Here is a 16,042-nt window from a genome sequence, read left to right on the forward strand (position 1 = left end):
TCGGTCCCAGATATGAAGACGTGTGGAGTGGTACCAAGGCCCCGTCAAGCCACCAGGAGCCGCAGCGCACCGCAGCACTCACATCACACGGACAGGGAATAAATGTTGTCATGAGCCACTGAGATGCTAGAACCTCTTTTGTTACCATATCAAAAACTAATACAACAGTCATGAAAATATGGCAAGGTATAGAGTAGCTGATATAGGAAAACATATTTGAAAAATGTTTGTGAGAAAATAAAAGATGAAACTAAAAGGCATTTACCAAAGACATTTATATAAAATAAGGCAAGCCAACAAGCACCAGAAATTAACTTAGAATGATGTAACAAGTTTATGATTATTTTCATCGATAAAGCAGGTCCTTATATATCTTTAATTCCCTTTTAAATGCTACCTTTCTATCAATATAGGGCTTCCCTGGTAGCTCAGCTGGTAAAGAATCTGCCTGCAATGCAGGAGACTCTGGTTTGATTTCTGGGTAGAGAAGATTCACTGGAGAAGGGGTAGGCTACCCATTCTAATATTCTTGGGCTTCCCTGGTGGCTCAGACACAAAGAGTCGGACATGACTGATCGACTTTCACTTATATAAATATATAAATATATATATATATATATACAGATCATAATTATAACAGAAGTAATTCTATCCAACACACTTTTTTCTGCATTAAATGATATAAAGATTAGTGAACAATTAGGCTAAGAGTGAATGTAGTGTGAAAGGTTAATTGGTTTTAGAAAGTAAGAATTCAGGGTCGATGAAATTCTTTTGTCAGACTACAAGGAAGGGAATTGTCAAAAAAACAAAAACAAAAAAATAGACAAAAGCAAGAGTTATTTTCAGGGATGATCCACTTTCTAGCCATCAAACACTGTGCAAAAGCAAGATCTGAAAAGACATTACTTGCCAGAAAATAAGTTGTGCTACCTCTGAATTTATTTATGACCTGTTTGAAATTCCACTACGTTTGTATGGTTCAAGAATCATGTTTATTAGAACAAGTACTGTTACTCACAGAAATGTATCAAACCAATTCAGTAGTAAGTTTTAAAAACTGTTAATGTGGGGCTTCCCTGGTGGTCTACGGGTTAAGACTTTGCCTTGCAGTGCTAGGGGCTGGGGTTTGAACCCTGGTCAGGGAGTTAAGATCCCACATGCTTCAGGGCCAAAAACCCAAAATATATAAAACAAGCAATATTGTAACAAATTCAGTAAAGACTTTCAAAAAAACTGTTAATGTGAAGATTCTCACTATATTCTTTTATGAGATAGCAAGAAATATAAATGTATTTTCAACAATAAAAAAAGGAACTCACAGTCTGTCAATTATATGTAGATATATAACATTCATTATTAAGATAGTAAGAAAGATGAAAAACATGCATATTTGCAGGGGCATTTATATAAAACTACAAAAATATGTTTACATAAGAACAAAGGCTAAAAAATTAAATAGATTTGTAAAATACACTTTTACCAATTTTTGAAAAGTATTATAGCTATACTAAGGAAAAAGATCTAATACTTATATTTACAAAATCTGTACTTGCTATGAGAGACATCAATGTCTCTCAGTTAAAAGCAATCTGAAGCACACTTAAAAGTTTCTAAAATCAATTTCTGGTAAATACCTTTCTAATTAAGACAACCCTGGATTAGTACAGAGAGTAAATTAAGCATAATTTCACCATTTCTTGATAACTTGACGTCATCGATGGTTGTACTGCATTCCCTGACTCAGAGATGACCGCGGCCAGGGCTGCAGAGAGGAATGTGTGTCCTTCCTAGGCACTGAATGAATCAAGGAACCGTTACTGATTGATTCCAGGTAATGTTTTCTCTTTTGCCTTTGAGAGGCAGTGATGCAGAAGGGTTACAAGTACACGTTCTGGATTCATGCCCGGATTTGACACTGAGTTCCATCATTTATGTACGAATTCGCATGCCAATGGTGTTACACAGTAAACTAGTATTTACTGTGCATTTACACAGTATACTAGTATTTACTAGTATTTAGTGTAGGATCTTGCGCCTTAGCCATTTTAAGCCCGAGGTTTCTCATCTATAAAATAAGCCAATGAGAGCACTTATTTCACAGAGTTGTTATAAGGATAGAAAAGATACTTTGTGCTTGACAAAGTACTTGCTCTTGGTAAGTAGTAAATAAATGCCAGCTAATATTAGCCTCTCTCTGCTGGTCATCCTAAGGCACCATCAAGTTTGCTTTTCACCATCACCAAAAACTATTTCTAATTTTCATCTGCATCCACTGTTCCCTCAGTCCTGAGGCATTACTCAGGGATTAGGTTTCCCAAGCTTGGTTGGATAACCATCTGTACCAGTCCTGTCCTCAAGGATTCATTGTGTCCTCAAAACACAATGTGGACCACAAATGCAAGCCACATAGGTAATTTAAAATTTTCCAGTAGTCACATTTAAAGAGCAAAACAGAACACAAGATATTAATTTTAATAATAGATTGTATTCAACTCAGTATATCTGAAAATTATTTCAAGAAGTAATCAATTTTTTAAAATTACAATGAAATACCTAACATTGTTTTTTGTTATTGTTGTTGTACTAATTCTGCAATAATCTGGCGTGTACTTAACACAGCACATCGCAACTCAAACTAGTCACATTTCAAATGCCATCTGGTCACATGTGCCTAGTGGCTACCTGAATGGTTGCTGAGTCTTTTAAAGATTAAGACCTCAGAAAACATCTCCACCTTCAAAAACATCAAAATACATTTATTAAACAAATGGATGAAAGGAAAGAAAGAGGAAGACAGGAAGAACAGATGTCCCTGACCTCCTAGGGTTGCAGTTCAGAACTTGGGCTATGGAATGAGCTCAAATCCACTTCTTCCACTTGATAGTTGTGATTCGTTAGCTAATAACCTCTTTTGTATGTCTCAAAGATAAACTATAGATAAAAATAACTTCTCTTTCATAAGATTGTTATGAATTGAAAGGCTGTAGAGGAAAAGGGGTTTCCACACAGAAAGTTCCACTTCGTAAAAGGTCAGGAATGAAAGTGGGGAAAACTGAAGGAAATAATGAGCAAATTAGCTAGAGATAATAAAAAGGCCATGGAAGAGAAAAACTGGTCATGTGATAGTCACAGTATCTGTGTTAAATGCCCAGTTACACAAAACAACTGCCACACTGGCAGCTATTAATAAAATAATTGCAGTGACATTTCTACAGCCCTCAGTGGTTTATACCTCCTAAGCCAGACTGCTTTCTTTAGGCAGAATGATAAGGGCTGGGAGTGGGGGAAATGGCTGGCTGCCAAAATTTAGAGAATCAAGATTTTTTGGTAGTGTATATATTAATCACAGATTCTGGCCTCAACTGACGGATTAGTGAAGATACATGGCTCTTTCTTTGAAGGATGAGGTTGCTGTAGTGCCTCAAATCCAACTGGAACATTACTCTTTATGTATTACAAATACATAAAATTAGATGTTTACTATTCCTACAACTTTCCTTGAAAGTTGGTTTGCAAATAAAGTCTTGATATTTTATTTTAAACTTGCTCTTGTTCTGTGACTCTCCCCCGACCGCCACTCCCCGCACCAAAATTCAACTAATAAAAAGTATAAAGTTAGCCTAGTCTGCTTACAAAGACTTTTAATGTTTATTCGTGTTAATAATTTGTCACTATACTCTCTAATTTAGACGTGGGGTTTCTTAAAGACAACAAACAAGCCTTCTCTATTACAGCCACCTTCTAAACTGAGATTTTCCTAGAAAGTATTTTATATAATATTTATGTCCCTTGAGATGATGTGTTCCATAAAATTGACTTTAAAAAAAGTCCTTAAATAAATTCAACCTATTTTTGTTTTTTGCAAGACTTCTTGGAGTCTTTAATATGCTCATGTACACAGATTTCAAGCTGCTGTGAGTGAGTGAGTGACAGTCGCTCAGATGTGTCTAACTCTTTGTGACCCCATGGACTGTAGCCTGCCCCCGCTCCTTTGTCCATGGAATTCTCTAGGCAAGAATACTGGAGTGGGTTGCCATTTCCTTCTCCAGTAGCTTCTCAGTAGCTTCCTTCTCAAGCTGCTATGCTCAGCCACTATTACCATTCTGTCTCAGAATGGTAATTTTCACAAACGAGAAAAATGATAAGTGAATCAGGAGAATCAAACAGCAGGAAGATAGCCTAAGTAACTCATGGAAATAGACATCTGTACGGACCTTTACACCAAGTTTCCAGCTTGATAGGCTGTACTCTGCAGTTCTCCCTTTTATCATCCCTGATATATACACAGTAATTAACCTATCTGTGTGCTGTGCTCAGTCACTTCCGTCGTGTCTAACTCCTTGCAACCCTATGGACTGTAGCCCCACCAGCCTCCTCTGTCCATGGGATTTTCCAGGCAAGAATAGTGGAGTGGGTTGCCATTTCCTCCTCCAGGGGATCTTCCCCACCCAGGGATCAAACCCATGTCTCCTGCATTGAAGGCAGATTTTTTACCACTGAGCCACCAGGGAAGCCCCAATTAACCTATCAGAATCCTCCACATGAAGGCAATGTATTACAAAAGAAGGAAGGGAGGGAAGAAGAAAGAAGCGAGGAGAAAGGACAGGAATAGGTAGAAAGAGAGGAGGGTGGAAATTTCTTTTAATGATGTAGTAAGTGTAAACATCACATCATATTCACAGGCAAAGTTTAAATGCCTAAACGCATGCCTAAGGATGAAGCTACATCAAACATTCACTTGTACCAAACCCACCCCTTGGAAAATAAGCCTCATTTTCAAAACAACCAAACAGCTGCTCAGCTGAAACACAGCACAAATCATCCTTCCCAGCCTTTATTTTTAGATGCCTCTTAAGTAAAACAATAATTTTCTAGAGAATATAATTAAAACTGGTAGGTGTCATTTCATTTATTTTAGAGTTTCATTATAATTCGTTTCACGTCAGTCACACTGTTTGCCCCTCATAAATCACATAATTATATAATATTCCATAACAAATTCCTTTCTTTGAATAAAATAATCTGTATGAACGTTTAAAAATCTGTATAAGATTTTAAAACAGCACAATCCACCCAGAATGTTAGTATGCTGCTGCTACTGCTGCTAAGTCGCTTTAGTCGTGTCCAACTCTGTGCGACCCCATAGACGGCAGCTCACGAGGCTCCCCCATCCCTGGGATTCTCCAGGCAAGAATACTGGAGTGGGTTGCCATTAAACAGAGGGAGTCTAAAAGCCCATTTTTCAAACGATAACTTGGAGACGTGTGTATGTCTTAAAAAAAAAAAAAGTGTCTGTCGTGTAAAGCACAGTTTACAAAATGTCTAATGAAAAAGAATATGCTTAATAGATCATAGGATTTCATTGGCAGAAACGAATGCTAATTGCCTGCTGGAGTCTTTAATGAAACCTAATTGCTGGCTTGAGCTGTCACCACTGACCCTGGTAACAGACCAGTACACCCTTCAAAACCTAATACAGCATAATCCTCCTTCATTATGGTTATTATAGCTCTGCAGTGGGACACGTCTGCCGCAAAAATAAACTCTGCTGCCTCTCCTCTACAAGGATGTGTTGCTTCTCTATCCCAGAGCAAGTAGCATTGATGGCAGAAGTCACCCTCACAACAAGTGGTACCACTTCACAGCCCAGATCTACTTCCATACCTAGACTCACACAGACTCTCAGACACTGCTACAGAAAGCATCAGCACAGTCCATGATCATGGAGGGAAAGGACTAAACAATAAGAACAAGCCAAAACAATTACACTATCCCCTGTCACCATCAGGTAAATGGGAAAAGCAGAAGAAATAATGTCTAAAACTAATCATGGGTTTGACTTAAGAAATCCATGTATAAATGGATCCCTGGGTTGGGAAGATCCCCTGGATGAGAGCACGACAACCCACTACTGTCACAACAACTCCAGTATTCTTGCCTGGAGAATCCCATGGACAGAGGAGCCTGGCAAGCTGCAGTCCACAGGGTTGCAAAAAGTCAGACACAACTGAAGTGACTTATCACACACATGTATAAATCAATTCAGTCTACAATCTACATTTCTGATACTGAATCCACAAGATATTCCTTCCTTCCATTTGCTTTGAAGTTTTTTTGGACACGCTTAAAAAAAAATTACTTCAATTAAAAACCCTAATCTTACATCTATGACTCAAACAATTCCAAGCACTTATTGAATATCTACTTTGCAGCAGGTGCCAAGAACCCAAAGATAAATAAATCAACAAAACATGTCCCCAAAGAGCTCAAAACTGTGGGGAGGTAGATGAACAAACAACTATAATTTCATGTGATGTGTATCAGTAAAGAACGAGGAGACCAAAAAAGACCCACTGGGAGACAATGAACTCTTCCAAATGGTAAAAAAGGGATGTCTGACAAAGCATCTAAGAAGATACAGAACAGAAGAAATTAGTATGTGGCCAGATGGGAAAAGGAATCCATGGAAGAGTAACAGCAGACATGAGTCAAAGCCACAATGTTTCAACCCTGAGAAATGTTTCCAGCCCAGGCTAGCAGTTAGGTTAGCTGGAAACAAGAGCTATGCATGCAGAGCCCGGAAGGCTCAGCTAAGTCTGCACTTGACCTTGGGCAGCTTTGGGTATGGTTAAAATGAAGTACATTAGACACACAAGAGGACATGGTAAACATACATGCTCCCACCACTCAGCGTAGGGAATAACAGAACAACACTATACTTCTCCCCTCACCTTCACTTCCACCTCGTCCCCTGTAGTTGGGGTTTATTGTCTGTCTGGTATTTCTTTACCCGGTTAACCCTTGAACGTGATCTGAACCACATAGGTCCACTTATACTTGGATTGTTTTCAATAGTAAGCACCTACAGTGCTACCTGATCTGCGTTTGTTGAATCCATGGATGTGGAACCACAGATACGGAGGCAGGGGGTACACAAGTCTATGTTACATGAGAAATTTCCAGTGTGCAAAGGGTTGGTGCCCCCCCCCCCGCCCAATGCTCACAGTGTTCAAGGTCCAACTTCACTTTTATGACTGGTGTATGTATCTCTGAACAGTATCAAATGGCGAAAGAGATTTCAAGCAAGAGAAGGAAAATTCAGACATGTTTTTTTTTATTTTGTTTTTTGGGGGGCTGCACCACACAGCATGTGGGATCTTAGTTCCCAACCAAGGATGAAACCTGCACCCCCCTACCCTCCACTCAGTGGAAGGGCAGTCTTACCCACTGGACCCCTAGGGAAGTCCCAGATGTGTTTAAAACAAGACTCTGAAGTGTAGAGGGTGGACTGGTCTCTGCACTGGCAGCAGCAGGACAGGTGATAGAGAGAGATGGAGATAACTGTCTTTCCTGAAGGAACTGTTGTCATGGAGAGAAAAGGCGTAGCCTCAGAGGGGATCCCCGGGGCAAGCAGGAGGCAGACCCAAATGAACAGGTCCAGGTGACCAGCAGCAGAAGAGAAGCAACAGTCTGGGGCAGTCTGTGCCAGGGCGGAAGAGGGCCGTGGAGAGCAGTGAGGCCTCCTGGGCAGCTGGCAGGTCAAGAGAGGGATGAGACAGGTTAACCAGGACACAGAGCACAGAGAAGTCAATGTCGCGATGAAGTGGCAGAGGGGAGACTTTCCTGGTGGTCCAGCAGCTAAGACGCCACGTTCCCAACACAGACAGCCCAGGGTGGGGCCCAGGTTCAATCCCCGGCCAGGAAGCTAGATCCCACCTGCAGCAACTAAGACCTGATAGAGCCAAATAAAGAAAAAGTTTTTTTTAAAAAGTGGCAGAGGGGCCCGGTCAGTGGGTCGGGGGTGAGATCAGGAAGGCTGTCCAGGGGAGTGGTGTTTACAGTGGACCTTTGAAGATGCTTTTGACAGGTTAGGATGGCTGAGCTCTAGGATTCCTGGGACCTGTTCAGGAAACAGCTGCAGCGTGGCAGAACCCCGGGGAATAGCAGGACATAAAGCTGAAGAAATCAGAGGAACATTGTGGCGGGGGGGGGGGGGGCCTGTTATTTGTGGAGAACCTTAAAGGATCAAGCTCAAGTATATATAGTACGTACATGTAATTCATAACAAACTCACTTTCATGACTATGAAATCTGCCTTAATTCCTTTTACTTGAGAACTGAAATAATGACTAAAGCCCATCTCATGATTTGGGGGATAACATCAGTGATATCAGTGCTGCTTATTACATAGTTCTATATGTAGAAGCCAGGTGGTTCAGTGGTAAAGAATCTACCTGCCAAGCAGGAGACATGGGTTTGATCCCTGGGTCAGGAAGATCCCCTGAAGAAGGAAATGGCAACCCACTCCAGTATTCCTGTCTGGGAAATCCCATGGACAGAGGAGCCTGGCGGGCTACAGTCCATGGAGGTCGCAAAGAGCTGGACATGACTGAGCAGCTAAGCAACACCACCTCGTAGAACAGGATATCTTGGTTAAGGACAGGTTGGTATCCACTATGACAATGTTATGGAGGGTTTCGCTCTTTTCCATTTTAAAGACTAGTAACTCAGAGGTTGAATAATGAGTGATTTGCCTTTTCCTCATTAATATAAGGAACTAAAGAAAATAATGCACAGAAATGAAATTAAACATATTCTAATCAATAGTACATCTAAACATGTGAAAACAATTTTGTTTTATGCCTTAAGCCCCAAATGTTCCTACTTACTAATTTTTGTGATATTTACACTCCCTTGATCTGCAAGGTTTCCTAGGTTTGAAAAACTGAGAAAGAAAATAAGTCCGTGTTTGAAAGTAACCAAGTAAAACAAAACAACACTAAGAGCCAGAGTCTCAGTAGCTTGAGAAAACAGCTCAGGGATGTGATTCGCCTTCTCAAATGAACAAATAAGATGTGTATTATAAAGAGCACTGATATCTGTTTACCTTTGAAAATCACATACAGTCATTAACATGATATAATCTTCCCAGCGCACCACACCTCCTATTAAAGAATAAACAATAAATTCCACACCAAACTGGGCTCTAAACCTCCAGGTCAGCATTTCAGAAATGCATTCATTCATGGATTCTTTACACACTTCTTTATAAAAAGTCAACTCCACTTCATTCTCTGCATAACAGCAATAATAATAGTACCTACTTTACAGGGTTGTTGAAAGACATAATAGAAAGTGCTAAGAATACTGGGATAGAGTCAGCAGCAGTAAAGGTAAGCCGTGGCTCTTTCTAGCAAACCTCCATATAGGGCAGAGATTCTGAACCAAATAAAATGCAAATCCTGCCGGGAGAAACTTGTAACTTGGTAGAGGAGACAGGGAGGTAAACATAAATAATATGGTGAGACAGAAATTACCGATAGAGCTAATTGCAAAGTGTTCTGGAACTTTAAAGAAAGGAATGCCTAGCTGGTGGTGGGAAGGAGTGTCAGGGCAGGGAAAGCTTTAGCTGAAGGTGCAGGGGCTAAGCAGGCAGCCAAGGGGAACAGGTCAGTCTGGGTCGGAATGTAAGGAATAAAGGAGAGGGGATTACACATCACCCTTAGGGTCTTAGGGCCCTCGCATATAGAGACAAGAAGAACCGCAGACGGAAACGCGAAGGTAGTTAGGGTAAGGAAGCCTTATCATACAGGTACTAAGAAGCACAGTAAGAATTTAAATACTATAAAAGGTTTGTGTTTTAAAAAGCTCTTTAAGAGAACAGATGAAGAGAATGTGAAAGACAGCCTTTGAAGCTCTTGAACAATCCCAAGAGGCAGTGGTGTTGGAGGGAAAGGAACAAATCAAGGATACTTTAGAGACACAAACTCAAAGGATCTAAGCACTAATTGGGTTTGTTATGGGGGGTTGAGGGGCGGGGGTGGGGGCGCTGGGTGCTAACAAAGAGTGACATGTTGAAGAGAACTCCAAGTGCCTGGCTTCAGCAGCTAACTCAATTCATGTCAGTAAGACAGGAAATACAGAGGCAGCAGCTTTTGTGGCAAGAAACTAATGAGTTCAATTTGAGACAGGTAGAATTGGGCATGTATAGCGGATAAGCAGACGGAGAGAAGTACCAGATAAACCAAACTACTTAGAACTGAGCGGTGGGGTCAGATGGGAGAGGGCAGCAAGCAAATCCATTAAAATGGAAGCATCTAATTTATGCTCTCCATGGGCCTAGCTAGGAATAAGTTACCATTAAGTGACTCCCAGCCTCTCCAGAGCTCCAAAACTACCAGAACCAGAATCATTCAAACCACTGCAGTGGAAAACTTAAGTGACTACCACGCAAGGCTGACAAGGATGAATGGACCAAAATGGCTCCGCCATTCTCGAAATGCTGGACCAAGGGCCAGGCGCGTTAGCATCACCTAGGAGTGTCTTAGGAATGCACATTCTCAAGGCCCATCCCAGACCTCCAGAATCAGAAGCTGGGGTGGGCATGGGGGCTAATACCAGCAAACAGGGTTTAATGAGCCCTCCAGGTGATTCTGAGGCTCACTGCCACCTTAGCTAATATCCCAATTACCTGAAGGGAATGGAGTGTGAAAGAAAGAACTCCTGGGAGACAGATTCCCAAAGACCTGAGGAAATGAAGCGCTGGAAAAGACAAGCATCAGGAACTTTTGCTAGTTTTCAACAATGAAGCTGAAGGAGATCAAGTCAGCAGCCCTCACGGTAAAGCTCTCCGATTTAGGAATGTGGGTCAGTACTAAAATCTCAGACATCACAAATGTGAAGGGGATGCTCAGCTTCACAGAGGATGTCATGCCACACTTTTCCTCCTTTTCTCACCAGACACCTCCCAGTTGATCAGCATCAAGCACTGATGGGATGGCCACCTAGGGTTTACAGGACCTCTGGAATGCAACAGACTTCTGGGTCAAGCTAACTGACCAGGCTCAGGATGAAATCCTTGAGCTGGGCCTAATGGAGTTCCCTCAGGAACTAAGCCAAATCAGCCACATACCAGATTTTACATACAAGCTTGATCCAAGCCTGGCCACAATGTGTTTTTTTCTCCAGTAGCAAGGACCATAAAACAAGTCCAGCAAAAGCTTGAGTGGAGAGTGAAACAAAACCAAGCCAAGGCATATGGAACCAACAGGAAAAAGGGAAAGGAAACCGAAACAATGTTCATATGCCATTTATAATCCAACTTGGACACAGAACCACTCCTATCCCACAAAAAGGTACTTAGTCACTTACCTTTTACCTCAGCTACTCTAAATCCTCATCCACAAGAATTGCATCATATCCTCTCATTCAAAATTATAAATAATTCAGAGATTATTTATTTTCACAATCAGCATGCATGCAATACACAGCAAAGGCAATGGCTGGTCCTAGCAATGTGATTTCCTCTCTCTTTCCACTGCAAAAACCACCATCTGATCTGCATTTTCCTGAACTTTCTCCCTCTACTCTTCAAAGGGGTCTTCTTTCACTTGGGACCTGTTTGCAATCCTATATCATGTTGGATCCTCAATCAATTTTTGGCTCTAACAATCCATTCGGCTTCTGGAACAGTTACTAAACACCTGTCCTCCTGACGTTTTAGGAGTTGTTCCTTTCTTCTAACAGCCCCTCCTGCTGGGAGGTTGACATGAAGATCAGTGAGTTAATGTTTGCCAAATACTTCAGGCTTCTCGGATGAAAGGCAACATTAAAGTTCAAGCGACCTGAAGCTGGCAGGACCTGAGAGGCGCGTTGCAATTGACTCCTTAGACCTGAGCTTCAAAGAAGGAGAGCAAGGCTGCAGAGACTCATTTGTGCCAATCGGCTACCTTTTGCATTCTTGCTAAAGGCAGGCGGATTTATTCTAACATCATTTAATTCACTGGATTTCAACATTAGAAAGGCAAGGATCCTTGTATTAGCACTAGACTCTCATTATAGGAAGCAGTATATGGAGGAAAGAATCCCTTTTGCTGCCCTTGTCTACATGACTTTCCCTCCCTAAACTAACCTACGGCCTGGTCCTGCAACTCACACCCTCCTTCTACATGAGAGGCTAGCAGCTGCCAGCCAACATGTTTGCTTTGAGCCAACAGACTGAAAAAAAAAAAAAAAAGGTCAAAGACAACGACTTATGTGTATGTTGGCACACATGTGAGTTCAGGCTGCCGGGGGAAAAGTGACACACAAAGAGCACATTCATGGCCACATAGAACTCCTGGAACATATAAATAGCCATCCTTGACCCAACACCTACTCGGTGTGAGAGAGGCCCTGCTAGCACAGGGGCACAGGGCATTACGCACAATTCCCCGCAAGTATCCTGGCACGCTAACAACTACCGCCCCCACCTTGGAGATGAAGGCATGGAGACTCGGAAGGGCTGCAAAGTTCAGTCAACATCACAGCTAACAGACGGCAGAGCTGGGACACAAACTGAGCTATATCTCAAACTCCCAACCCTGGGTCTCTGGCACCCGCAGACCAACAGGCCAGAAAAGCTGCTGAATTTGCTACACACACCCCTTGAACCATTCAATAAGCCCTCCCTGGGCTCAGATGGGGGGGGGGTAAATTAAATCAGTAAGGGGAGACCACAGAATCTTATTTTAGACATCAATTTTAACCTCTTCTCCACCAAAACGTATTTGTTTCCCCTCATTCTTTTTCAAGCAGCACAGCAGCAATAATTGAATTGGCTAAAGATTTCATCTTATCTCTTTCCCCTGCCTTATCGCTAACAAGGCACACTGCACTGAGGCTTAGAATGAGTTCAAAAAATGCACAGCATTTGGTGACCGCAGAAGTCCGAATGCAGGATTGCAGGTGACAAAGGATAAGAATACGGAACCCAGGTGGGGGACAAGGTGCAATCCAAGGGTATATGTTCGCATCCCTGAAGCCCAAAACAGAAACCCTTAATAAGGAGGGAAGGCACTACGGGGGAAAGTTCTCATAGTTGTCAACTTCTGGCTCATCCATTCAGGACAAGTAAGAATTCTCCCAAACATCCTAATCTTTCTCTGATTTTTTTAAGGTTCCTCCACATGAAAATAGTCTAAATGCTCTTTTCGTTATAGCTGTCTGTTCCACATGGTCCACACAAACCTGAATATCTAAAGTGTTAATAGTAACACCTATATGTTTAAGCCAATGATGGAGGCTGGACCGGTACCTGGGAATAGCAAGAGTTTCTCTTGAGCCATTTCTCTCATGAAGGTCCTATACCTTCAGGAAAGCCGTTGTCCAGGGGCTGTTCTTGAGATAAAGAAAGGTGTGTTTTTGTTTTTTCTTTTTTTGCGGGGGGGGGGGGCGGTTGGGGGAGGTTGAGGCAACTTCCTACCCAGCACTGTAGGAAGTCAGTGTGCTCTTTTCACTGGCATGTACTGGTCTGAGGTCACCGAGAGCTGGACTTCCGCCACCTCGGCCAGGACGCAGCCACTATCCTACACCGCTGCTTCAGCCCAGTGAAGAGGCACCCTTGAGCGCAAACCACGCAAAGGAGGCTCCTGCGCTGTAAAAAGCTTTCTAGGCAGGATCTGCTGAATCCTGGACCAGGAGGCGACAGCAATCTGTTAGAAGGCGTTCAGCTTTTCGTAGTTTCAGAGGAAGGAAAAGTCATTCCTCCAACGGTGCTGATGCCGTGATGACGTGGGAAAGTGGAGAATACTACAGTGACACACACACGAACTCACTCTGCACAGCACAGACGCCCAGTCAGATTAGGCAAAAGGGCATCTGTGCTCTCCAGCTTCCACTCGTTAAGGCTATCATTCCCAAGGCACATGCTTTTAACGCCATCACCAAAAGATAAGGCGACTTCAATGCAAGGTTCTGTAAGCTGCGGTATTATCACCTATTGCTGTCAGGTGGCCCTTTGAAAGGGAATCAGTACCATTCTGATGAAACCAGGCATGAGCATGAGCCAATTAGTGTCAATGAAAATGCAGATGGTCCCCCAACCACTGCTTGTTGCAGATCCAGCATCAGGCATCCAAAGAGAGGGATGTGTGCGCCGCTGGAAGCTACTTGGTTCCTGAGTGCTTCCAGTTTAATATCTGATATTTTTTTTTAAATAAATAATAAGCTGTCCTGGCTACACTGAACCAACCAAGCCACAAATCCTCCTTCAGTCCCCTGCTCTCTACTAGGTATGATCTCCTTGCACCCGTATTTTGGATGACTCTTACTTTGCACGAGTTCTTTCCTCCCCCTGGAAGGCACTTTCCTAATCGGTCCTCTAGGTGAGCAACGCCTCAACTCTCCAGACTCGGCGCATACCTGGCCTCCTCTCCTCTGGACCAAGCCTTCCCAGGCCCTCTCAGTTCACTCTACTTTCAGATCAGCCAGTGGGTTTCCTCTGGCAGGCTGCAGTTACATCCTGTTTTAGCATCTTTGTATCCCCAGTTCCTAGCCCAGGAGGAGAAACTGCCCTACTAGGTTTGTAGAATGAATGGGCCAACGAACTAACCCACTTGAAGAAATTCACACGTTGGTGGAAACCCTGTAACCCATCCACAGCTGGTATGGAAATTCCTCACCTTCTCAAAGACCCAGCACCTTCACAAAGCCAGCCCCTGGACGGACTGAAGACCAAAGCCCACAGTCGGCCTTAAGCTGTAGGGAGGGGTGGGGTTAGGGGTGACGGACCCGGAGAAAGTGGGAAGGAAAGTGGGGATCGGGGCAGCGCTCCCTCACTGCTCCTCAAAAAGGTGAAAAACCCCTTCCGAGCGTTAAAAGCCCAGAAGTAGGGGTCATGCCAGGAGAAAGGGGAGACAGTGTCTGAACACCACCCTCGGAACTTGTTAATACTCAGAACTTGGGGCGTTCGAGGTGGAGACCTGCTCTGAAATTAGGGGGCCGCAGGGTCCCCCTGTGAGTCGGCCGACCACCCAAGTAGGGGCCAAGAAGCCCAGCAGTTTGGTGGCAAGGCTGTGGCCTAGTGGAAGGGCATGGAAATTTCTCCCTCTCAAGATCCTGTCTCCTAGGTAGTGGGGGGGACCGGGGGCGGGGGGCTGTGGAACAGAGGAGGGTCGCGGCGGGGGACCCTCTCCAACTTGAGAGGCAGCGACGTCTTTGGCTTCCATCCTCCGGCCCCCGCCGTCTGCGTGTCTCAGCTGTCCTCACTAGGCCCTCTGTGGTTCCCCAAAAGAAAACGGCAGCGGGGAGGAGGGGGCGAGAGTGTGAGTTTCACCGTCCACTGTGCAGACAGCGCACCTTCCATCGTAACTCCAAGCCGTGCGCATTAGCGGGCGGCTCCCACCGCCACTTAACAAGTCCAGCTGCCCGGCCCCTCGCGCTCCGGCTGCCCTGCCAGGCGTCCCGGGCCGCCGATCCCAAGTCGGCGTGGCCAGCGTTTGCCCAAGTCATCGGCAAGACGCCCGGAGCGCCCAGGGCGGCCCTCAAGCTGGGGCCCGACTCCCCGCCCCAGACGCCGCTTACCTGCTTACATGGCCCCGTCGGAACCCCGTAGTCCCGCGCCGAAAGGCTGCCCTCCGCGGGCGGCGGAGCCCCAAGTCCCCCGAAGGAATTGATTCCAGTGGCTGGCGGAGGAGGGGCGGAGGGAAGGAGCCGGAGGAGGCGAAAGGGGAGGGAGGTTTCCGCCGCGATCCCGGCGCGAGAGTGGGTGCGGGGGCGCCCGGAGAAGGGGGGAAAGGAGAACCACCCCGGCGCGGGGCTGTCCCGCCAGAGAGGGGGCCGGGACGGGGAGGCTGGCCGAGGTGGTAGGGGACGCGCCGCCAGGGGCCACGGAGTGGCGGCTGCTCGCCGAGGACCGGCGCCCGGAGGGCAGGCGGCGGAGCGAGGACGAGCGCAGCAACCTGCCCCCGGACTGCGCCCGCCGCGCCCTCCCCGGGGTGAGAAAAGTTGGGACGAACTTTCAGGGGCCGGGAGAGCCAGAGCGGCAGGAAATGCGAGCGGCCGCGAGAGGAGGGAGGAAGGGGCCTGGCGAGTGGGAGGGGACGGAGCAGGCGCCGGCGGCCGCGGCTCCCCCACCCCCGGGCCCGGCTCGGCGGCGCGGGGGGGAGCGCGGGGCGCGCGCCGGGGGCGGGGAGGAATGCGGCGGGGCGGGCGGGGGCGCAGGGGGGCGGCGCGGGAAGGGGAGCCCCGGCTCCCGAGCCCCGGGGGCGCGTCCTTGGGG

At 45.2% G+C, this 16,042-nt stretch overlaps 1 protein-coding gene across 2 annotated transcripts in view; it reads right to left on the bottom strand.

Annotated features, from left to right (window-relative positions):
- Positions 1–15,813, bottom strand: part of PTPN14 (protein tyrosine phosphatase non-receptor type 14) — a 192,520-nt gene extending 176,707 nt beyond the window's left edge. The window contains exon 1 of one of the 2 annotated variants that reach the window (XM_040263167.1): positions 15,346–15,813. The gene's annotated coding sequence lies outside the window, so the exon portion shown is untranslated. Of the gene's footprint in view, positions 1–13,078; positions 14,805–15,345 lie in introns of those variants that run through there. The other variant, XM_040263168.1, reaches the window with a different exon arrangement.
- Between the last annotated feature and the right edge of the window lie 229 nt (positions 15,814–16,042).

This window comes from Oryx dammah, unplaced genomic scaffold (assembly GCF_014754425.2).
Source record: "Oryx dammah isolate SB20612 unplaced genomic scaffold, SCBI_Odam_1.1 HiC_scaffold_21, whole genome shotgun sequence".
Taxonomy (NCBI): Eukaryota; Metazoa; Chordata; class Mammalia; order Artiodactyla; family Bovidae; genus Oryx; species Oryx dammah.